The sequence below is a fragment of the Lemur catta genome, chromosome 20, assembly GCF_020740605.2.
Source record: "Lemur catta isolate mLemCat1 chromosome 20, mLemCat1.pri, whole genome shotgun sequence".
NCBI classification, from domain to species: Eukaryota; Metazoa; Chordata; class Mammalia; order Primates; family Lemuridae; genus Lemur; species Lemur catta.
In genome coordinates, this window is record NC_059147.1 from 31,751,275 (window position 1) to 31,775,440 (window position 24,166).

The 24,166-nt window shown below is 48.3% G+C and overlaps 2 protein-coding genes and 1 long non-coding RNA gene across 8 annotated transcripts in view; 1 reads left to right on the forward strand and 2 right to left on the reverse strand.

Moving 5' to 3' along the window:
• ZDHHC7 (zinc finger DHHC-type palmitoyltransferase 7) overlaps window positions 1–13,898 on the reverse strand; it is a 27,080-nt gene extending 13,182 nt beyond the window's left edge. For 2 of the 3 annotated variants that reach the window (XM_045533718.1, XM_045533716.1), the window contains exons 1-2: window positions 13,655–13,898; window positions 1,574–1,659 (exon numbers count right to left, since the gene is read on the reverse strand). The gene's annotated coding sequence lies outside the window, so the exon portion shown is untranslated. Of the gene's footprint in view, window positions 1–1,573; window positions 1,660–5,315; window positions 5,333–13,654 lie in introns of those variants that run through there. The other variant, XM_045533717.1, reaches the window with a different exon arrangement.
• Window positions 13,899–15,962: 2,064 nt separating this feature from the next.
• Window positions 15,963–21,219, reverse strand: LOC123625327. The gene is made up of 2 exons (XR_006730460.1): window positions 19,553–21,219; window positions 15,963–16,327 (listed from the first exon to the last, which is right to left on the reverse strand). It is a non-coding gene; the product is annotated as an uncharacterized LOC123625327 (long non-coding RNA).
• Window positions 21,220–21,339: 120 nt separating this feature from the next.
• The window catches only part of KIAA0513 (KIAA0513 ortholog), a 44,475-nt gene continuing 41,648 nt past the window's right edge, over window positions 21,340–24,166 (forward strand). For 2 of the 4 annotated variants that reach the window (XR_006730461.1, XM_045533720.1), the window contains exon 1: window positions 21,341–21,429. The gene's annotated coding sequence lies outside the window, so the exon portion shown is untranslated. Of the gene's footprint in view, window positions 21,538–24,166 lie in introns of all 4 variants that reach the window. The other 2 variants (XM_045533722.1, XM_045533721.1) reach the window with 2 other exon arrangements.

The window sequence follows — 24,166 nt, forward strand, 5'->3', positions numbered from 1 at the left end:
CCTGGGGTCAGCCCTGCCGAGGCGGCTCTGGGTCTCTGTCCCGTGTTCCCACTCCGTGCCTGCCTGCTGCCTGGCACGCAGCAAGGACATGTTGTTTAAAGCCAGATGCAACAAAAAGAAAGTGGTCCTTCACTCAGATTCAAATAACCTCCTAGTAATTGCCATGGAAGTTTCTTAGTGAATCACAATTGCAGGCCCAAGTACATCAAGGTCTTAAGCTAGAAAATTCCTCTGACCAGAACCACTTCATCTATGGTTACTTCTCAAGTAGGATGCGTTCTGTGAGAAAGGGGTGCCTGCTTGCTAAGCAGTAAGTCAGCAAGATCCACTCCCGTGAGGGTGCAGCATTTGTGCGGTCCGAGTTCTACGCAGAAAGCAGGGTCCTGCGAGTTGTCTAACGGCACACATGCCAACCCCTGAGCCAGTGCAGCTCGGCCTTTCTGGTCCAGGTGTGGGTGAGAATTGCCATGGAGAGCAGGGTGCAGCCCACGGTGACGTGCCTTCACCTGGGGTGCAGACAGCAGGTACACTGGTGTGAGGGGAGTACCCACAGAGACACCAACCCCTGGTCATGGCAGGACATGCCTAGAAGTGCACACTAGGGACGTATAATGCTTGAGTGCTTTAGTGACAAATCTGTAAGACCCACTAGAAGAAGTCAACAGGAAAATAATCTGAGATCCAGAAATCACTCATTTGCAAGAAGGCGGTCACTGAGCACAGCGACGTCAGCCTGGACGGACTGCACTCTCTGCAGTAAAGCACAGGGGCATCTGTGCGTCACCGTATTCACACTTCGTGAATGCAACAGGAAGGAGGGAGGCCGTGAAGAATCCCGCCCTGCACTGGAGTCTAATCTAAGAACACCGGGAACAGCAGAGCCAACGGCACGCAGTCTGAGCTGCGATACTGCCGTGTGCGTGCTCGGCAGGAGTACAGACGCAATCTCCGCACTAAACACAAATCACTATCGATCGCACACTCGCCAAGCTCGTTGCTGGGAGGATCTGAAAGCACCAAGCATCGACTGTCAGACTGATGTCGCATCATCACTCTTGTCCTCTAATGGCCGATGTAATTCCCTCTGCATTTTTAAACCCAACCTCTTTATCTTCACATTAAATAAAGTCCTGTTTCCCAGAACACTAAAAGCAACACTATAGATCTTCATTATGTAAGGGGACAAACACACAGGAAAAAACTTCCCATTTCCTTTACACTGGAGTATTCCCCTCATCTTGTAATACTGGCCAGTAACTTCCCAGTGCAGTTGACCCGATGCTCCCCCAAAGATGCACCCCCAAAGACACATCGCGCTTTCAATAAGCACGTGCGACAAGCAAACCACACACAGCAGGTGAAAAGATTTACTTTGTTACCGTCCACCTCTGTGCCGCTGCTTCCATGTTTTACTCCCCCCCCCACACACACACACACACACGCGCGCGCGCGCGCGCGCGCACACACACACACACACACACACACGCTATATTTTCAAAAATATGCAAGTTAGTGTCAGCTCTGAGAACGGAAACACTGATTAAACATCTGATTAAAGATTATACACTCTTACCTCACAAATTATTTCTAAACATCACTTGAACATTTTGTGCCTTTTCTTCAGGATCTTAAGGTGCATACTGTCCTATGTGATAGGATCTGAAAAATAACAAAATCTCATTAGAAAAATTATTTATGATAGAAAAGTATATAACGCATCTTACCATATGATTAATTTTTAGAGTATATATAAGCAACAGAACATTTCACACATAAAGTTCCATCATTCAAAACTATCCTTAACCACGAAATCGTTGCTTTACTAAGTTTTGCTCCTCTGAGATTGACTGACAATCCTGGAAATTAAGCAATTAATTTGTCCGTTCTGCCCTTCTGCTCTTTTAGCCTCAGTGTTAATACAAATCCATGAGCCAAAATCCCTCCAGAAAGATCCTGGGGATAATCCAGACCAAATCTGTCTGGCCTGCAGCTCCACCTTCAACAAACCAGTTCACTGGCCACAGTAAAGGAATTCCAGAAACATCGGGAGAAAGCCCGAGAGGCCGGGGGTGCTGGACGGAACTGCAGGCCCTGCTGCGAGAGGGACGAGGACGGGAAGGAAGACGCTGCAGCCAAGGGAGGGCTCCCTGCTGACAGCAGAGATGCCCAGCGCTCTTTTCCCACGTGGCTTCCAGAACCCTGGCAGGTGGGAGAGTAGAGAAATCCTCTCTGGAAGCATTACCATGTCCCAAGAGAAAAGGTCTAAAGGCATCAAGATGTCGGAGAACCCCAACAAAAAGGTCAGATTCGCTGCCAGACTTCCCCAAGACCAGGGCCACCAGGCGACACCCTGCCCACGGACAGAGAGGTTCTAAATGCTTGTCACAGCTCTGTCATAAAAATGAAGCAAGCACAGCATGTCTCATGAAAGACAGGGCCCAAAAAAGAAACAGGGGAAAAGGAATCAAGAAGAGATGCGACACACTGAGAAACTTCAACAAAGCACACAACTCTAATAAACATTCTAAAAAATAAGAGAGAAGATTGTATCTGTGAAACAAAAAGAGGAACCTTCTGAGAACTTCCTATTAAAAAATAAAAACACGATGGTAGAATTTTAAAAATAGTATTGGACGAGTGTAGAAATCTTCCCGAAAGGAGAACTACAGGACAAAGAGGAAGGGAAGGCCTAAGGAGAGAATATAAAACAGAACGAGAGGGTGAGGCTAGGGCATGCACCTTCCTCACAGCAGAGCTCGGGCAAGGGGCTTCGGGAGAGCAAGGCAGGCCCGGCGACCTCCCGATGGCAGAACTCTGGCTGCTGCTGGCCTGGCTGGCTCCGCGGCACCTGATGGCCTGTCTGCCTGTTTGTATGTGACGATATACTTCCCACGTTTTTCTGCTTCCCCAAACCCTCCATTGCTGTGTGTTGTGTGAAACCAAGAGCCTGACTCTACACCAACAGGCTGGAGGTGGGAGGGCATAGGGGACACGGCCTAGGCGGGACCAAGAGGTGGGCAGGGAGAGTGTCCCTGGTTTCTGCCATCGAACACATTCTGGGTGCCTCCCCATAACCCAGAGGCCCTCACTGTCTCCTGCCTCTAGTGTGCCGTGCCACCATGAGATTCCTCCGGGCTCACTGGGCAGCCTTCCGTCCCAGGCCCTCAGCAAACACTGACACACCAATGGTTCCCTCACATACTCCCAGCTCTCAGCTCCTTCTGAGCTTTTTAGTGACAGGTGTGGCCGGGAATCCCAAGTTCCTTAAACTAAGGGAGATAACTTTTTAAGTACAGTATTTATAAACAATAACTTTATTCGAATATCTATGCAATTGCGAACAATTTTAAATGCTTAATAATATTTTGAACTATTTTCCGATGAGCTTCTCTTAGCAAAGTTATAGAATCTAAAACTGGTTTGCAAAATACAGGACTGCCAACTGCAGGTCTACAGCAGAATTTCTAGAATGAGACCAAAGCCCTGCTACTGTTATAAATTTTAAAAAGTACCCAATACAACAACCACTTTGGAAAGCAGTCTGGCACTTTCTCAAAGGTAAACAAACACCTATCCCATGACTCAATGATTCCACTTCTAGATATTTTATCAAGAAAAAAAATATGAACACAAAAACTTGTACAAAACTGTTCACAGCAGCTTTATTCATAGTATCCCCAAACTGGAGACAACTCAAATATCCACCGACAGGTGATAAACAGTGCTATATTCATACAAGGGCATACTTCTGCGCAAAGGGAAACTACTACTGATACAAGCACCAACACGGATAAATCTCAAAAATTCGCTAAGTGAAAGAAGCCAGACACAGACTATATACAGACTATATACCCGTACGACACTCTAAACCAGGCAAACTAACTGACTTTGAAAGAAATCGGAAGCCGGGTTTGAGCACAAGGGAAAATGACAGAGAAGAGGCCCAAGGTTACGTTCTGAGTTGATGGGCACGCCCAGATCTTGAGAGGGAAGTAGGTTACAAAAGTATATGCATTTGTCAAAACAAAATTCAGTGAACTGTTTTTAAAAACCCAGTGAACTATATACTTAAAATTGTGCATTTCATTGTATATCAATTATGACTCTATAAAAACAAGAGTAGGAAAAAAAACACTCATCCCAGGCACACACGGGTGAAAGCGGAAGGATGTAGCAAAAGGCAAGTCCCAGCCGGCTGCCAGGACAGCTTTCTTCCTGTACAAACTGTGTTCGTGAGTCAAGACCCTGTCTTGCATTTACTTTTATCTGTAACTTCAAGCAAGTTTCGTAAACTCTTCTCCTGACTTTTTTCCTTGACTATAAACAGAAGATGTATTTCTCATAAACACACTGAAAACAAATAAGTAAACAAAAAGTATAGTATTCTTTGGTGATCAGTTACTACAAAAAAGAATCAAGATGTATTTAATAATTACTTTTATCATTGTAATACTAAAAATGTCTGCCCTAGAGTCTGATATTCATGTTTATATTAAAACACTGTTTAAAGTCGTCATTGCTTTACTATTCATACACCCACTGAGGACCTATAAAAAACAGAAATAAGCGAATCTGTTTCAAGCACAGAAGAATTATACAAAGCACAATCAAACCCTGCTGTGAGAGATCTAGCTATGACTCAGACACGGGGTGAGGGGTGTCCGTTTTGAAGAGGGCAAACTACAGAGACGGGACACAGGTGAGTGGCTGCCAGGGCTGGAGGGGATGGGTTTCAGGGCTGCGTAACTATTCTGCTCTGTGGTACTGTGACGGTGGCTCCATGGCATTATGAACGTGCCCAAACTCATAGAACCTTATCACACAGTGAGCTTTAGTGTATGCACTTTATTAAAAAATCATGTAGGAGGTCAAGGATCTCGGGATAAAATGCGGATTGTGACAAAAGACTGACTGTGTGAGAAACATGAGGAAACTCACGCAGAGCGCAGGGAAAGGTGCTGACCAAAGAAACTTGGGCAGTGAGTGGAATCTCTAAGAATAAAGGCAAAAGGAGCCGTCAGCACGGCATGTGAGTTAAGCTGTTCCCTCGGGGTGTGATACACAGCTCTGAAACCATCATCCTCACACTCTGGACCTGAACAGCTAAGTAACGGGCGGCAGATGGTGGGAGCCAGGCCTCTCGCTGAGGAGCGGGAGGGTCCAGAGGAGCAGGGAGGAGGCTGTAGCGACCGCGCGGGCATGCGCTAGAGGTGGAGACGCGAGCACGAACTCACGTTTAATGTAAATACAGTCACACACAGAAATACTTGTGGATGCCTGTGTTGACACGGGTTAGCATGCGCACGTAAACTTACCTGCTCTGTCGGCGGAGACGGCCCAGGAGCCACACCCTGATAGCACCAGCACACCTAACACCCAGATCTTGGTTTCTAACATCATTCTCCACTAAAATAAAAGGAACCAGGGCTGAGGCAGGAAATACACAAGATGAGCCTGGAGCATCTTGTACTGCCAGAAAGTAAGGAAGTGTTCAAAATACACACATACACACACACACACATACACACACACACACACAGTGTGTCAAAGGGACATAGGAACCAACTGCAAGAGCTCTCGACGGCCAAAGCTGGAACGATTTGAGCAACAAAATAAAACAGTATTGCACTATAACCCTGAGTAAAAACATAAATATCTATGAGTCCAGACTGATATAAATAAATAAATATGAGAGAATATGCAAATCTCGTGTGCCGAAGAATTCCACATCATTTATGCAGACCTCCTGCCACAGGGAGGTGGCGCAAATCCGCATTCCCTGGTGTGGCTGTGCGGTGACGTCCTTCCAAAGACTATGGAAAGGGGGAATAGCTCTACTATGGAGAAACCAGACGAACACAGCCTCAGCCAGGTGACCAGGGCAGGTGATCAAGGAGGCCGCCAGCGCGAGTGGGATCGGGGGACAGCTGACAAAGCAGCTGGCCCTTCTTCCCTAGGAAAAAGGGGCAGCTACAGAGAAACGTAAGATGAAGAGAAGCTACGACAGTTCGTACTGCACAAGACTGTTTCTGAGTGAAGACGAGGTGGGGCTGGGTGAGGAGCGCAGGAAGGAGCAAGGATAGCTACTGGGAGCCCCAGCCAAGGGAGGGCTGAACCGTGACCCCGCAGCCCAGACAATGCGGAAGCTTGTGCCTAGTAAAGTGACCGGAATGGTTAGTCCTCTCGGCTCCCGAAAGGCTCACGCAGGCTGGAGATCAGCAGGGGCAACAGCTGCGCTGCAATGGCTGACCTCAGAGTCCATAGGAAAAGGGGAAGAGAAGGCCGGCAGGACAGGCGAAGGACACGTCACAGCACCCGGACAGACTCAGAGGACTGAAAAGGCGGGACTGACGCTGGGGTCTCGGGGGCCTGTGAGACTTCAGAGGCGGCACCATTTGGGTGACAGTGACATCCCGCATGTGGCCGTGAGGAACAGGCTGCTACACCCCAAAGCGGGTTGGAAGGAGACAGTGAAGCACCTACAGCCCAGGTATGTCTCCAGCCTGGTGGCAGAGGGAACCTGAGTCAGGGTGGGGACACTGCAGAGCACCGAAGCCCTCGCTCCACCTGGCCAACGAACGTGGCACCCAGACCATTGCCGCAGTCTGCTGCGATTACGCTCCCTGCTTCCCTCCGTCCACTTGCCTTCATGAAATATTCAGCACGCCGTATGAAACCAGGATTTTCTCAAATTACTGAATCTAAAGAACAAAATATTACCTTTTAAGGGAAAAAAAATATGAGAATATTAACCCAGTTGAAGTCAAGTCTCAATAGTACGCTAGCACATTATCCACACTGTGAACAGTAACCTTACTTAACCTTTCCAGAAAGGCCTTTTATATTACAATATTTAATCACGGGCCAAGCATGGTAGCTCATGCCTGTAATCCTAGCACGCTGGGAGGCTAGGTGGGAGGATGGCTTGAGCTCAGGAGTTCGAGACCAGCCTGAGCAAGAGCTAGACCCCATCTCTACTAAAAATAGAAAAATTCCCCACAATACTCTGAAATTTAAAAAAATAAAATAAAAATTAAAAAATTAGCCAGGTGTGGTGGCGCATGCCTATAGTCCCAACTACTCAGGAGGCTGAGGCAGGAGGATCGCTTGAGCCCAGGAGTTTGAGGTTGCTGTGAGCTATGATGACGCCGCTGCACTCTAGCCCGTGCAACAGAGTGAGACTGTCAGTCAGTCGGTCAATCAATCACTCGAAAGTAGCACTTGGACACTGCAGATCAAAGAGATGGCAAACAAAGAGAAGACACACAGCAAACAAGGAACCAGGGACGCGACAGAGGGAAGGCCTCTCTCCTGAGAGTGGTGGCTGGCAGCGGGGACACACAACACTGCACCCCTCTTTCTCACTAGCCACACCTCAGTCTCTCACTAGATACTTCTCCTCCAGAGACATCTAAGCGCTGGGAGCAGCCAGGCCCAGCCCTGGGTTTCCCCCCATCTGCATGCCCTTCAGAAACGAGCTTATGGGATCTCAGTCCCAGGAAGTTTAGGGGGAGAAAAATAAAAAACCTGTATCTGGAAAACTCCCAACTGCTAATGCACCAGTGACTACCTGTCTCTAACTGGCTACTCAACAACTCCAATGCAGATGGGTCAAAGCAGAACCTCCCCCCAAACTGTTATGACCCCATTCTTCCCCATCTCAGTAAGCAAGACCACACCATCTAGTTGCTAAGGTCAAAAAACAAGGACTCGCCCTCCATTTATCTCTTTCCCCCACCTCCCCACATCCAACTCCTCAGGCGGTCCTGTGGCTGTACCTCCAAAACTCATCCCAAATCTGACCATTTCTTCACCTCCCCATCCTGCCCAGATCAAGGTACATGAGCACTCACCTGGGGAGGGCTGGATCACCCACTAACCAGACCTTCCCATCCTCATGCCTCTACTCACCCAAAAGTCCTGTCCCCCATTCGGCACCCAGCATGACCTTTTACGGAGAAGAATCAGAACATGTCACTCCCCGGCCTGCATCCATCAATGACTGCCTTTTCAGTTAGACTAAGATCCAACGCCACCCTTCCACACACGGCATGGTCCCTAAAGCCCCACCACACCCGAGCTGCTGACCACACTTCCTACCCTCTCTGGCTGGCTGTATTGTTCTTTTGTCATTGTCTCAAGGGGATGTTCTGGTAACATCCCCACAGCCCCCAGCACACTACGCACTCCACAAACATTTGTTGAGTGAATGAGTGAGTGAGAAAAGCAGGAAGGGTGCTTGAGGGACACAAGAAAAAGTGGAAATGAAGCTCACGGGCACACGAAAGGAAGTATGAGAGGACCACAGGGTAGTAACATCTGCCACGGGAGTGGGTCAGAAGGTCTCGCGGAGAAAAGGGTGGATGAGAGACGTAAGAGGGTTAAGGGGAGAAAGGAACAGGGGTCGGAAAGAGAGAAATCCGGCCGGGCGCGGTGGCTCATGCCTGTCATCCCAGCACTCTTGGAGGCCGAGGAGGGTGGATAGCTCGAGGTCAGGAGTTCAAGACCAACCTGAGCAAGAGTGAGACCCCGTCTCTACTAAACATACAAAGAAATTATCTGGCCTACTTAAAAAAAAATATATATATATATATACATATATATATATATATATATATATATATATATATAGAAAAAATTAGCCAGGCATGGTGGTGCATGCCTGTAGTCCCAGCTACTCAGGAGGCTGAGGCAGGAGGATCGCTTAAGCCCAGGAGCTGGAGGTTGCTGTGAGCTAGGCTGACGCCAGGGCACTCACTCTAGCCAGGGCAACACAGCGAGACTCTGTCTCAAAAAAAAAAAAAAAGAAAGAAAGAAAGAGAGAAATCCCCACTCACAGGGAAGCCTCAACCTCAGGTCCAGAAAACACATGCGTGGTATCTCACCTATGGCGTGGGGGCTGGCGGAGGCTGTTGCCAAGGAATGCTTACATGTACACCAAAGAGTTCACTTTTATCGCTGTACTAGAGCCACGACCGAAAGAGTCAAATGGGGCAAATATTTTTAAAAATCTCAGCACAGTAACTAAACCCTCAAGAATTCTAAATCCAGAAATAAAAAGAACCCTGGAGTTGCAAATTTCTTTAAAGGTCCTGTCCCAGGGAATAGCTGAGCCTGAGCCCAACCTCTTTCTACATCTTCCTAAATGGGGTTTCTCTGTTTAGCGTGAAATGAACTTTTATAACATCAGATTCACCAGCATTCAAAATACTATGGAAATTTGACATGCTAATAACATATTTAGCTCTCAGTTACAGGCTAATGACAGGATAACATATTTGCGGGTGAAAGGAAAGACAATTTGCTGAACACCTACTGTGCATCGGGAGCTTTGTACGCACGATCACAGTTAACCCCACTACCGCCCTAAAAGCTGGGCACCATCGCTAGCTCACGTTCACGACTGAGCCTTCAGAGAGGTTCAGTAACTTGCTCAAATCCACAGCCAGTGAAGGTGGAGTCAGGGCTGTTTTGACTCTAAAGCCCACGTTCTTCCATTAACATACACTGGCTCCCAGAGCACTCAGTTTCAGACAGTGCATTCTGTAATGAATAAATTGAATGTGGGAATTAAGGAATCTAAGAATTCAAAACATTTCAATGAACTGTAAAAGCCTGTCTCAAGAGAAACTGGAAGCTTCTCTAGCTGCCCGCCCCTCTGCACTGGGTGCTGCCGAGGCACTGCACCACTTCCCAGCGAACCAGACCTCCAGCTTGACACAGCGCTAGCCTCTTTTTCTATATCAGAAACAACCCTCGTGCGACCAGGATTTATTGAGCAGCTTTAAACCTCTAGACACAGAACTCCTCCTTCACTCACGTATGCTGATCACACGTCCCCCTTACAGCTGGGACTGTTCTCCTCTCTCCTTTCCCACAACCCAAGTTCAGGCAGCCCTCATCTCTAGCCCGTACCTCTGCAGAACCCTAACCTCAAGGGTCACCAGGTTCCAATGACCCTCTCCATGGCTGCAGAAGTTATCATCCAAAATCACAGCACAGGTCACAAATCAATCTGGTCCAAAACCTTGTAGGGTTGCCCATGGGATTCCACACTCAATTCTCACCACTCTCTTCCACCCGGAGCTCATTTCCATTTCCCTAAACTCCTCGCCTTTCACACCTCTATGCTTTTGCTTCTGCTCCTTCTTCCAAATAGAATTCTCTCTCTGCCTAGCCAAATTATTCATTCATCAGTTTTCAAGCACTATGACCTATGGACAAAGCCCTGGAGAAAACAAGGTTTTCAAAACTACAAGGTGCTGTAGCAAAATAAGGCATTATCTGGACCCCATAAGGAGTCTGGATTTTATTAGAGGATTAATAGGACTCTACTGAAATATTTTTCAAGAATGGAATGGCACTTAGTAGCAAGCAGGGCTAAAATTAGCAAGATAAGAAAATGTTTGTAGATAGAGGCCAAGAAGCCAGCAAAAGAAAAAACAATCAAGGAGGCAAGATAGAGTAAGTGATAATTCAGTCCCTTAACAGAAAAACCAAAGCAGACACAAGAGTTAAAATCAGGAAGGAGGGGTTTTCTCCCTCCAACACAAGGGGAAGAATACTCAGGGACATTTTAGCCAGAAGGGAACTGAGGTTGAGAGAGCTCTCCCTGTGGCCTTTGTCTTCTCCATGATCTAAAAGGGATATTCATTCATCAATGGCAAAGCAAACAAGTATACAGTATTTTCAAGTAGGAAGGGCACTAGGGAAGGAAGGAAGGATGCTGTGTAGTAAAGAATTTAACCTTACCCAGAAAGAGGTCTGGCCTTTGTCCTCCCCTAACAATATGATTTAGGGTGGGGTCTGGCCACATCAGAAAGACCAACAATGTGATTTTAGAGTGGAGGCTTTGGGTCACGCAGTATCAGTCTACCTGGAAACTGAGACCGCCCACGTGGGCAATTGGCCAATCAATCAATCAAGCCTAAGTAATGAAGCCCCAGTAAAAATTGAACACCAAGGCTCAGGTGAGCTTCCCTGGCTGGCAATGCTCCGTACATACTGTCACACATCAATGCCAGGAAAGTAATGTGTTCTGACTCCACGGGGAGAGGACAACAGAAGCTTCCCCATTTGGTACTTCCCTGGACTTCACCCTATGAGCTTCTTCCCTTGGCCAATTTTAATTTATAGCCTTTCTCTGTAATAAACCTTAACTGTGAACATAAGAGCTTTCAGTGAGTTCTGTGAGTCCTTCGGGTGAAGTACTGAACAGGAGGATGGTTTCAGGAACTCCGCCCCACCCCCCAAAAAAAACCCTTGCAGTTGGTGTCAGAAGTGAGGGCGGTCTTGCGTGCACTGAGGCCTGCACCCTCCAAACTTACAGCTGGCTTCCCCCCGAGTCAGCCGAAACTCTCCTCGGATGTTACACCTGAAGGGTCACACAGCACACAGTTAACACTCGCCCTGGAGACCAGCTTTGAGAACAATTTCCAATGAAAATGAGAGTTTGGGCTTTATGCTTTATGCTCTGCTCTAGCATTTGAATTTTTTTTTTAAATAAAACAAACATGTAGTCTTTTGTAACTAAAACATTATTTTAAAGAAACATACCCCAAAAAGCTGCTTTAGGAAAATTATCTGGTATAGTCATTTGGTCAGGAAAACTACTACTCAACGCATCCCAAACATTAACTTTGTATGTGAACTTATTTCTAGTCCCAATTTCTCAAACTAACAAAGATTACTTACATCGCCAAAGAGTCTCAGCCAGCAGACAACAGTTTCAGTAAGAATGTAAAAGTATGTTCATACTTTTGACTTAATTGAGATTGAGATTGTTCTTGCCTGGGCTACAGTTCCGTGGCATCATCATAGCCCACAGCAACCTCAGACTCCTGGGCTCAAGCGATTCTCCTGCCTCAGCCTCCTGAGTAGCTGGGACTACAGGCGCCAGCCACCACCCTGGGGCAAGAGTGTTCTTATATGAAGCACATTTTGATACTTTCTCACTGACAGAGCTATTGTATTCATAACACTTTTCCATTCTTGAAGAAAATTTCTGTTTTTACAGTACATTGATTAGCAGAGCTGTAAAGTTCCAATTCATTAATTTGTCAAGGAAGGCAGGCTCTGAGCCATTAGTAACAGTTTCCATTGTTATTTAGTGAATCATTTAAGAAACTACCTTGTCAGATAGTCTTTTTTGTTGTTGTTGTTGTTGAGACAGAGTCTCACTCTGTTGCCCAGGCTAGAGTCCCACGGCGTCAGCCTAGCTCACAGCAACCTCAAACTCCTGGGCTCAAGCGATCCTTCTGCCTCAGCCTCCCGAGTAGCTGGGACTACAGGCATGGACCACCATGCCTGGCTAGTTTTTTCTATATATGTTTTTAGTAGAGATGGGGTCTCGCTCTTTCTTGCTCAAGCTGGTCTCGAACTCCTGACCTTGAGCGATTCTCCCACCTCGGCCTCCCAGAGTGCTAGGATTACAGGCGTGAGCCACCGCTCCCGGCCTATCAGATAGTCTTGTTCTCCTTCAACTCAATTCAGAAGCCAATGTGAACCTACCAGTCTAACCCCAAAGTACAAAATCCAAATAGCTTCAATAACTCTAACATTTCTATTTTCCAGAATGTTCAACAAATGCCGTTTAGTTAATACCTCTGTTCCAGTCCATATTTCAAATATCCCAAAGGCCTTTCACTTTAACCAAGTTCTGACTTCCTAACGAGCAAAGTTAACAAGGTGACTTTTTAAAAGGTGACTCTGGGTAAGTAAAAGCTGTAAAGCAACATCAACAAGCTGAGATTCTTCATCTGTGAGGTGAAGAGTTTATGAAGAAATAGATGACCTAAATCTCTAGATCATACGAGACGGTCACAGCGGCACAGACAATAAATGCACGTGCTTTTAAGTACATACACTAAGCAGACTGCAAACGAAACACTGTCACATCGATTTGGTCGGCACTGTACACAGCCTAGACACTGAAAGAAGCTACCAGGCAGGTGGCTGCATCAACAATTCTTCTTACACTCCAATTTAACTGCCACAAGAAACTGGTTACTCATAAGCTAATACAGTCAATCTATCCAACAGCAAAAAAGGACTTAGTTCTAGAAGCAACGACACCTGAGGAGAGATGAACTTCGCTGCCCTAAAAGATGACCTGATTGTCCCAGATGCCCTTTCAGGCAACTACCCCGCAAAGATCACTCACGTGGGGCAGGTGGGACTATAACCAGGAAGACCGGCAAGGAATAAAAAAGTTAACAACTTACAGGGCAGGGAAAAACAGGGGCATTCCAGAAGCCACAACGCGACGTGCAGGAAAGCTCATTTGTAATACATGCCTATAAAAACACTCTTCACAGCTTACAGAAGGGTTTACAGCCGCTCTATAACCACCACCCCACCATTAGCCACAGAGGGGAAAACTGTGGCTCGAAGAGCCGAGTGTCACGACCAAGGTCAGGCAAATGCGAGAGCTGCAATTAGGGCCCTGTCCTCAGAGATCAACTAAGCAGCGACAAGGAGACACCTGGAAGGGAAGTCAGGTGCGGGCACAGAGGTGCCCCAGGAACTCCGGAAGGTCGCAGGCGCGCGGCAGGGTGGAGAAGAGGGAGCAGCGCGGCCGAGCGAGGGGCAGGCCGGGGCTGGGAGTGGCCGGGAGACCCGGGCGTGGGCAGCCGGCCCGGCCCGCTGCACTCACCCGAGGCCCGGGCGGGGTCGCCCGGCGCTGCGGCTCCTCCCGGGCGGCGGCGGCGGCGGCGGCGACTGCAGCAGCCGAGGCAGGGAAGCATCATGCGGCCGCGCTCATGGCCGGGCCGGAGCGGGCCCCGCGGCTCGGCTCGGTCCCCTCGGTCCCGCCGAGCCGGTGGGAGGGAGGCGGCCGCGGAGCTGACGCCGGAGCCCAGAGCCCTGGCAGGAGAGCGGGACGCGCGACCCCCGGAAGTGAACCCGGCGGGGTCACCGGTGCCGCGCCTGCGCGCAGTTCCGGTCGCGCCGCTCCGGACCTCGGAGAGGGGCGCCTGGGGCGGTTTGAGGGGACGCGGGGGCCAGAATTCCTCCGCACGCAGGCTCTTTCAGACTGGTAGTATCTTTAGAAAAGGCAGCTCTTAGTCACGAGCCTCTCTGGCTAAAATGCAGAGACCCGTCCAGCCGGGCTCCGGAAGAGAAAGAATGGGGCCTACGGGCTGCCGCAGGGTCCACGCCGCGCCGTTGGGCGGTCGCACCGGGGGGCGGGTTCTGCGGGCGGCGGGGACCCGGCCTGCGGCGGCCTCTCCGAACCAGCTTCAGTGTGGCCTGTACGGTGCGCGGGAACGAGAACTAAGGCAATGGAAAAATAAGGGAGCGGGAGTGGGAACGACTGAGCCAGAAAGCCACCGCCCTGGACCTGGCGTTGGACGCCGGACCCCTGGGGCCCGCTCGGGCCCGGCCCCCTCAGGACTTGTACGCTACGGCACCGCTGCCATCCCTTCCAGATGACAAGTCCTGACTTTTTCGAAAGTAGAAACATGTGTTTTATTTCTTTGCATTCCCTGTCATATCGGGACAGTTTCCCCGGGGCTGCGAAGTAGGTGCTCCATTATGCTTGTTGTTAAACCGGTAAGTACTCCGTGTTTTTTGTAAGACGGGTGAATGGGAGCCGAGGCATGTGTCAGACTCCCCATCTGCAAACCACCTTCTCACGTTTTACCGTTCTCGCTCCCAGAAACCCTTATTCCAGCTAGACTTTTGGAAGTAAGGTGTGCATTAAATGAATTTATCAAAAGTCCAGCTGTAAAAGTTTACAATTTAGTGACCGTGTCTTGTACATCTGTATATTCAGATTGGTGTTATGCATTTTTCAGTCAATCCACGCCGGGCCCCCTATCTCCTGGTGCCTTCGATTCCTTCAGGAGGTAGGCCTCCAATCAACCCTCAATTCTTTTCGCATATGCTCAAAGAAAGGATGGTTATCTCTGGATAACAGCAAGACTGCCTGCGGCCACTATACTTGGGGTACAGTTGCTATTAGCAATGTTAAAATCACATCTTTTTTTAAAAATGTAAAACCATGACTGTCATGCAAATATAAAATGAACATGTGTCAAAGATTTAATTTAACTCAATGAAGGCATATGTGTGATGCCACAGTTAGTTCAGAGGTGAATCCAAAAGGCAAATACATACAGGCAGTCTGGAATGCTGAGATCAAATTTGCTTAATAAATGCAAAACTGCCCTCTTCCAGGGTGGAGAGGGTGATGTTAATTGAACTTCTACCAGAGAAGATGCATTTGTGTGTCTCATGTCTGTGGGCAAGAATCATTTGCATTGTATCAATCCTCTACAACCTCTAGAGATATAGATAGCTTAAAGACAAAAGAAGACCCCACTTGTTCACTGAAGACACCTAAAGGAAACCAGAAAGTGTTACCCCAAAATATGCCTCGACATAAAAATTATTTTCAGCTGAAGGCAATTAAGAAGCAGCACCTGTAGGAAACACTCTCTTTACCCTCCCCCTTTTCTGCCTAAAGGCAGGTTATAGATTCTCCTTTAGTGTCGTGGAGACACTAGGCTCATTAGCCCAGAGGAATCTGCAAACAACCTTACTCTATTAAGTTTCCCTCCATTTATAAACCTTCTCCGCTTTCCTTTGTCCTTTCATTTCTCTACAAATGTATTGTTCTTTGTGGAAAATACTATCTAAACCTGAATTCTAAGGCACCTCTTTCAGTTACTCTTCCCTGAGTTTCTCCCATTCATATGTGAGATATACACGTAAATAAACTTGTTTTCCTCTTGTTAATCTGTCTTTGTTACAGGGGCCCCAACCAAGAACTTAAAAAGTGTAGGGGGGAAAGGGATATTTTTCCTTCCGCTACATACCCAATAATGTTTTTGACCCACTTCAAAGTCTGCAAGTGGCACTACCTCCATTCTAAAAAATGAAGAGTGGAGGGATCCTTACCCCTTAATTCCCCTCATTCCCTACACTTGTGTCAACCTAAAATAATCAAAAGAGTCAGAATCTAGTTTATAGAGAGTTTATTGGAGTGCAAAGTTTGAGGCTAGCCACCTGGGAAGCAGAGAGTCCAAAGAATGGAAGCCAGTGTTCCAAAGTGTAGAAGTTTGGGATTGTTCATCCAAAGTTTAGGAAAGCTTAACAGAATTTTAACATCTTTCTATATAAGGCTTAATGCATAGTTAAAACGATCTAATTAGTTGGGACAGTCTTTTTCTTTCGGGAAAGGTATATTTAACATTCCACACCAATGTAACAGTCGTGGAGTGGAGTCTTTTGCACCATCTGGTCCGAGTTAGGCACAGGACAATAAAGGAGGCAGTTAATCTATGACAAAGATCAGTAACTGCAAGGGGAGGAGGTCTAGTCTCTCCTACAGAACAAAAACAATGAGGAAGAAAGTTAATCTACAGTCTAAGAGGCAGAAATTGCAAACATGCTACATGACTCAGTCTCTAGGGCTTAACTTCCCCCTTAGCATAATAAATTTAGAGGGTCCTGAAATTTTATTTTCTTTTACACTTGTTTATGTTGTCTGTGTTTAGCTGCTAGTGTAGCTTGTTTGCTGTAACTTTAAAAATACACCCTTGCTAAAGGAAACCGCACAGTAAAATCATTCTTTAAAATATTTCACGGGGATGGTAGCAGTTGACAAAAGAGTTCAACTCTTATCAAGAATCTCCATCTGTTTCTCAACAGAACTGATATGTGGTCTTCTGAAAGTCATTTCCCCTCACTGAGCCTCAGCTTTTGTTAAAAAAAAAAAATCTCTAAAATATGAGTTAGACTTGATTTTAAAGTTTCTTCCTGTTTTAAGATCTGTGGTTCAACACAGAGTTTTTTGCTTCTCCCTGATTTCGCTGAGGGCCTAGGAGCTGAAAAGTTCTAACATTTCAAGCCCATGCAGGCATACGGAACATGCATCTGCCGGGTTGATTTTGTTTCCGCCTCACACAAAAACCAAAACTTCAGGAGCTAGTTTCCAGCTAAGCACTCATCCCAGGAAATAGCCCATTTAAAGTGGAGACTCCATTCAAATTCAGCCTCATTCGAAGTAGAAAGAGTGAATGCAAATTTAATGTTGAAGGAGATACCACTTTTCCTCTAGTAGACTGGCAAAGATCAAAGTTTGGTAATACAGGTACCCAGTGTTGGCAAGGCAAACCAGATTTGTACAGTTGTAGATTTGTTCAGTGCTCTGCAAACCCAGTTAGAAGACGAATCACAAAAATACTTAAGTGCACATACCCTTTGACCCAGCCCTGTGTAGAGACTCACCCATGTGCATAAAGATGTTTGTGTCGGAGCATGTGCAGTGGCAAGTTTGTAGAAACAAAAGACTGGCATCACCCTCTATGCCCATCAGTATATGAAATAAAGTAATCTATGCTGTACTCACAAATGGAATACTGCGCTGTGCAACCGTAAAAAGAAAATGAGACAGATTTTTATGAATTGATATGAATGGTTTTCAAGGTATATTAAGTCTATTATATAAAACGGTATTTGTGTAAAAAAGAACAGTTGAGGGATAGATATGTTTATATGTACATAGTATATCCCTGGGAAAATATACAAGAAATAGGTCTGTAACATGTTAAATTTTGTAGCCATGAGCATGTATTCATCTTTAAGTTCATAAAAAAGTTTTTCAGTACATAAAATGTAATTTAAAATAAGTAAGACAACCCAATAGAACAATTAGAAAAACACTCGAGTATACTTTACAAAAGACAATATCCAAAACATGAAAAAGTGCTCATTTTCCTTAGTTATCTGAGAAATGCAAACTTAAACCACGAGAGGTTGGAAGGAGACAGGTCATGCAGGGCTCCTGTGACCAGAAGGAGGGTGCCAGCCGCATCTGAAGGGCAGAGGACAGCCACTGAAGGGTTGGATCACATTTGTGGTTTTGAAAGGTCACTCTAGCTGCTTGGTGGAGAACAGACTGGAGAGAGGCCAGGATAGATACAGGGGAGTGTCAGCTAATAAATGTATGTGGAGCAACAGAATTAGAAAACTCATTTTGCAACGACCGTAGCATTATCAGTAAGGGATGCTAAACGATCGGGTGAAAGTTCACTGGGACACAGGCTATTTAAATAGTTTCAAAGTATCTTCCCCACAGACTACTGATTACTTACAAAGGGAAAAAAGGTACTTTTACAATGAAGAACTGTAACACCATCAAACATAACATCACCAATAAAACGACACAAACTGGTAACATGTGCCTGATTGATGCACTGAGAAGGACACAACTTCAACTATGGATCACTGCGGCCAAAATGCGACTCTAATAATAAAGGAACAGTCAGAGAAATCTAATTTGAGAGACATCCTACACTGTACTCTTAATAAATAGCAATGTCTTAAAGGACAAAGAAAAGCTGAAGAACTATTCCAGAGTGTAAGAGAATGGCTTTGAAGATGGGGGAAGGAAGGGTCCCCGAGCCAGGGAATGGAGGAGGCCTCTTGATCCTGGAAAAGGCAAGGAAACAATTCTCTAGAGCCACCAGAAGGAACACAGCCCTGCTGACCCCTCAATTTTGGAACTTGACCTCCAGAATTGTAAAATAATATCTGTGGGTTTTTTGTTTTTGAGAGAGGGTCTCACTCTGTTGCCTGGGCTAGACTGCAGTGCTGTCATCATAGCTCACAGCAACCTTGAACTCCTGGGCTCAAGCGATTCTCCTGCCTCAGTCTCCCAAGTAGGTGGAATTACAGGTGCGTATCACCACGTCAGCTAATTTTTCTATTTCTTTGTAGAGACCAGGCCTCACTCTTGCTCAGCCTTGTCTTGAACTTCTGAGCTCAAACGATCCTCCCACCTTGGCCTCCCAGAGTGCTAGGATGACAGGCGTGAGCCACTGCGCCCGGCCTAATTTTTAATTTTTTTGTAGAGACTCAGTCTCACTATGTTGCCCAGGCTGGTCAAAGTATTTTTTAATATTTATTTAGCCATGCAATAAGTTTATTACTTCTCCCACCTTCCTTTCATGCCATTTATAAAATACAATATTATGAGATATGTCAGTGAGTGCTTTGTCCTAGATAATCTGTTGCTTTTCCCTGCCTGCCCAGAATCTACCCCCCTTTCCTGGCAAGAGCACCTCGGTTTCCTGGGGGGAACCACCCTTCCCTTGCTCTCCACCCAAGTAGTGTGGGTGGGGCTGACCCTCCCTCCTGTCTAGATCCGGCCAAAACAGTATGAACACATGAGAAGCATTGGTCCATTCCGACCAAATCCTAGACTTTTGTTAGAAGTATTGAAAGAGAGAATCCTTTTTTCCACGAGGGCTCCTAAGCAGAGACAACATAAGCCTGGAGCCGTTGGAGGCCACCCTATAAAAAGAATCCAGTCTGACAATGAAGCCAACTCAGAGGGAGAGAGAGACCAAGTTCCGATGACAGCATTTGCACCCTCTGGATCCTGCTGGGCCAACCCCAAAACTTTAGTTATGTAAGCCAAAATATTCCCTTGTTTTAAAAAAAACCAGCTTGAATTGAGTTTCTGTCACTTATAACTGAAAAGAATCCTGGTAAATGTATTTTGCAGGTCCAGACACACTATTTCCACCATACTTCCTTGACTTACCAGTCTATACATTCCACAGCAGAAAGTAAGGTTAACCTAGCATGGCGCGATCTTTGTCACTGGTGCTTCCTCTTCTGAGGGGTCACAAATATTTTTCGTGAGTCATCTGTCCTGAATATTTCCCAGGCCCAATGTCAAGTTCACTGGTCTGTGGTTTACAGAACTTTCTTCCCTTTTTTTAAAATGGCTATGTCATCTGCCTCTCTCCAACCTTCTGGCAAGGCCAGCAGACCATTTATGAGGTGGGTAGAGGGTCTGCATGAATGCTTGGGAGAAATGATATTTCCTCAAAACGGAATCTAACTCTGAATAAGCTCACATTTTTTTCAACTTTCCTGAACAGTTGGTGTTGCCAACGTCAGGTCAGGACTGCACAAGTCAGCGCATTGTGAGAGGCTCACTCACCAAACCAGAGAGGATTTCCTCCAGCCGCAGCCTCCATCCTGCTCCATCCTGTAAATTCTGCAAGAGAGCACTTACATTCTGCGGCACTGAGAACAGAACCCTGCAGAGACCAACAGCATTTTATCTGTAGCATCCACATAAGGGAATGAAGGCTGCAGGCCTGCCTCCCCTTCCTGAATTCACACCAAGCTGAAACACCGGGAGTTCCAGCTTCTCATGCATCATGGCTGCACCCAGCAGGTCAAGCAAATCTGAAGAGGACCAGAAGCAGTTATGGGGCCGAATGACCCATAATCCTCAAGGAACTGCAGCTCCCAGCTTTTTTCTTCAAGTGTTCCCTTAAACTTTTCCAAGTAAGTCTACAGTTCAGTGGGTCATCTTTCCAGGGACCAGCAGCTCTCCGTGTGATCAGATACGTGGTCATCACTCCATATGTCAGTTTTTCTCTTAAGTGGCATAACTCCAGTTCCTCCTGCATAAATCTCATGACTTCGGAAAACCCACTGTTTTCTAAAATCAACATTCAGCCCTATTTCAAATATCACTGCATTTCTTTAAAGACAAGGCTTTAATATTTCATTTAAACAGCCACCAGCAGCACCACAGCGCTGCGATGTAGCCGTGCAGATACCTTTAGAAGATGCGCGATGTCAGAGCCCTCAGCCCTGAATCAGATCCTCCACCTTCCTAGGCCCTGGAACCGAGTTTGACACAACCCCAGAATTACTGGAGAGGGGCTGTCAGTTTGTCTCTACACTTCCTCTGGAACTAAAACAGCTTCCATAGGCGGCGCTTCTATTTCTTACTTTTTTTTTTTTTTTTAGTTGAAGAGAGGTAGGAGAAATAAATGAGATGCAGACAGGCCTAGAAGTTTGGAGCCGCGGAAGTGCAATCTACCAGCCCTTAAGTCGCCCCCTTTCAACACATAAACCGAGCTCAGAGTGCCCGCGTGTGCACCCCCGCCGGACGGACTTTACCGGCTGGGTGGTCAATGTGACTTCGCCGTGGCTCCGGGACACGGTGGCAAGGGGCTCGCCTGCTTTAAAGGTGGGGACACCCAGGACCGCGAGGCAACCGGAACCAGACCGTGTTTCCCGGCTCCGTGCGCCCCCGCTGCTCCCCGTCACCGAGCAGCCCACCCCTTCGCGTGCAGAAAGGCCTGCCCCGCCCCCCGACAGCCCCGGGCCGCGGGAACACCCGGGGCGCGGGAACAGCCGGGACTCAGCCGGGCCCGCGCGCTCCCACGGGGCGGGGCAGCCTCCCGCGAGCAGGCTCCGCTCCGTCACGTGACGGCCTCGGCCAGGGGCGGGCGGGGCCCGTCCCGCGCCTGCGCAGAAGGAGCCGGGGGCGGGCACGTCCGACTGACTGACAGCTCGCGCCGCGGCGTCTCGGAAGGACCCGGCTGCTCTCGGGCGGCGCAGTCATCGCAGCCGCCGAGCCCGACGCCGCCCGCCCGCTGCCCGGCCGCCGCGGTGAGAGGGGCCGTGGGGCGGCTCCGGGCTCGCCTGCAGGGCTCGCGAGGGGAAAGCGGGCCCGGGAGAAACCAGGACGGGGCGCTCGGGGGTCCGCGGGGGTGACAGGTGGGAGCGCCGGGGGGCGGCGGGCAGGGCCGGGGGTGACAGGACGCGGGTCTGCGGGTCCGCGCCTGCGGGAGCTGAGGGGACGCGGACGCGGCGCGGGGCGAGCCGGGGGCCGCTGCCCGCCGGAGGTGTCCCGGGTGGCAGATGTCGCCAGCTGCTGTCCCCAGGTGGCTTTGGGATGGAGCTGGTTTCCGCAGAGGAGCCCCAGGCTGGGAAAGGCGCGCGGGGAGGGGCGCAGGGGCGGGGCGGGCGGAGTGCGGGGCGCGAAGGGTCCCCGGCTGTCCCCGGCTGTCACCGGCGCCCCTGCTCGCGACGGCCCGGGCGCGGGCGGAGGGACGGCGGCGCGAATGCGGCTGCAGAAGCTCGGCTCAGGGCAGCTGGGTCGGGGGACTGAAGCCGCTTCCAGGACCTTTGACAGGACGGGATTTGGTCTTCCCGGAGCCGCGTGCACGGCCCCCTTCCCAGGGTGGCAGGTGGTTGGGTCTGGGGAGGGGAAAGGGAAGAGGAAAAAGACTTCGCCGTGGGCACGGGCCGGCCCCTCCTCGCTGGGTGAGCGCTGGCGAGAGCGCCAACCTGCGGAGTGAGCGACCGCCCGAGCTGGCACAGGTGAGGCGCCCTCACGGGGCGCTGCGGGCAGGCTGACAGCCGTCAGGGCCAGGCTGCCTCGGCCGGGCTGCGACCCGGTGCCACGTCTCGGATTCATTTCATCAGAGGCAGCCCCCTCCCTAACCCCAGAAGCCGGGCAGCCAGATGTCGGGCTCTGTTATGCAAAGGAAAAAGAAAAAGGCTCGGTTGCTCTGCACCCAGCTTCCCCACCTGTCCGCCGGGAAGTGCATGCTCCCCCACTGTGCAGAGTGTCTCCCTTGGGCTGTCACTTGTTTTTATTTCCACTCTGTTCAGAAATAGGATTGCTTACGCCTTCGAGGCGCGTGTATTGAGATCATCTCACAATGACAAAGTTGACTCATGAGATTTTCCTTTTGCACTAAAAAAAACGAGGATGGCTTTGGACTGGTACACAGGCACTCTTGGTGATAGGTTTATCTTTAAGCCTCCCCGTGTCACATTCTGATGTCTCCTGCAGTGTCTGTCTTGTGTGTGGGATGTGTCAGCTAATGTGAAGATTGGCTGGGTTATTAATATTTGGGGATGTAACCACTAAAGGCAATGAGGAGCGCCTCAGTGACGTGAGTAAATCACAAACCTTAAATAATTTGCTGTAGAATTCCAGGAAGGGAGAATAGCCACAGATGCTAGGTGTGGTTCTCTTCTTATGACAATATCTTTGTTTCTTCAAAGGTAAATTGATTTATGGTCCCCCCAAATGGCTCCGATAGGGCTTCTTTTAGGACAGTCCTTAGGAAAGCCTTATTTTGGGGTGAATCATGCCGCATGCTTCTCCCCCCCCCCCCATTCTCCCGCTTTCTCCTGAAAATTGAAAATAATCAGGTTAAAAGAAACACCAAAAGCATCCTGGGGAGATTTAAAAAAAAAAGTCATGAAAAGTCAACCAGCAGCAGGAAAGATATGCAAAAGGAGGGGTAAAAATCCTGTTCCAAGAATACAAAGTGCATTCACACATAAGACTCTTAATTGATCCTCAGGATAAACTTAGGAGTAATAGGTGGTGTTATCGTTCCCATGTCACAGGTGAGGAAACTGAGGCTGAGAGACTTGCAAAGGGCACTTAGCCACGGGGGGGTGGAGTGGGGGGAGTGGGGGGAGGGCAGGGGGGTGCAAAGCGAAGTGTTAAGCCCAGCTGGCTGACACTAGGTGTACTAGCCCACACTGCCTTGCAGAATGGGATGTGGATGGGTCCCAGCGTATTACCCCTCCCATGAGGGCCCCGCACCTTTCCCAGGGCCTTGAAGAGCATCCTTCTCTCCCCCACATGCGGGCTCACTGAGTCAGCCTGGCTTGCTGTGCAGCTGCACCCTCACCGCTTCCCCCACTCCGAGCTTGCGGTAGTCTTCGTCAACTCAGATTTGTTTATGGGTCTTTGAGAAATCGAGTAGGAAGTATGATTGCAAAGAGTGTCTTTTGCTCAAGCGTTCTGTGTTTCCAAATAGTCTAGGTGTCTTCAGATGTGTGATGCAAGAGGGCAGAGGAAACTGGTATAATAGTTGTCCTTGTCCCCCGCCCGGAAGAGAAACACAGTGGTTGTGAAACCTAAGGAGGTGACCCAGTAGTGTTGTTTGTTCTAATCGGTTTTTTATATGTGGCATTGTGTGGGTTGTGGTGACACTTTTTTTTTTTCAAATAGGACATAGATGTTCTCATTAGGGAAGAACAGCCTTTCGTCCCATTTTCTAGATCTGGGCATCACAAAAAGGACTTCCAGGAGGAGGTTGCCTGATAGATGTTTCAGCAGGTCAGTGGCATAAAACAGAACTGAAACCCAGAGCAACCCTGGGGCATGTCAGAAGCGTGGGTCTGGGATGAAAAAGCACGCAGTCTACTCCGTGCTTAGAACATTGCGTTCCTTTCTGGACATCACATTTAATGAAGGGCATAGGGAAACATCAGGCACATCCATTGGAAACTGTTACACTGGCGAATGAATTAGACCTGGTTGAGCCTAGAGAATCCTGGGAGCCCTGGTGACAGAAAGTTCAGGCCTGTCATTTGT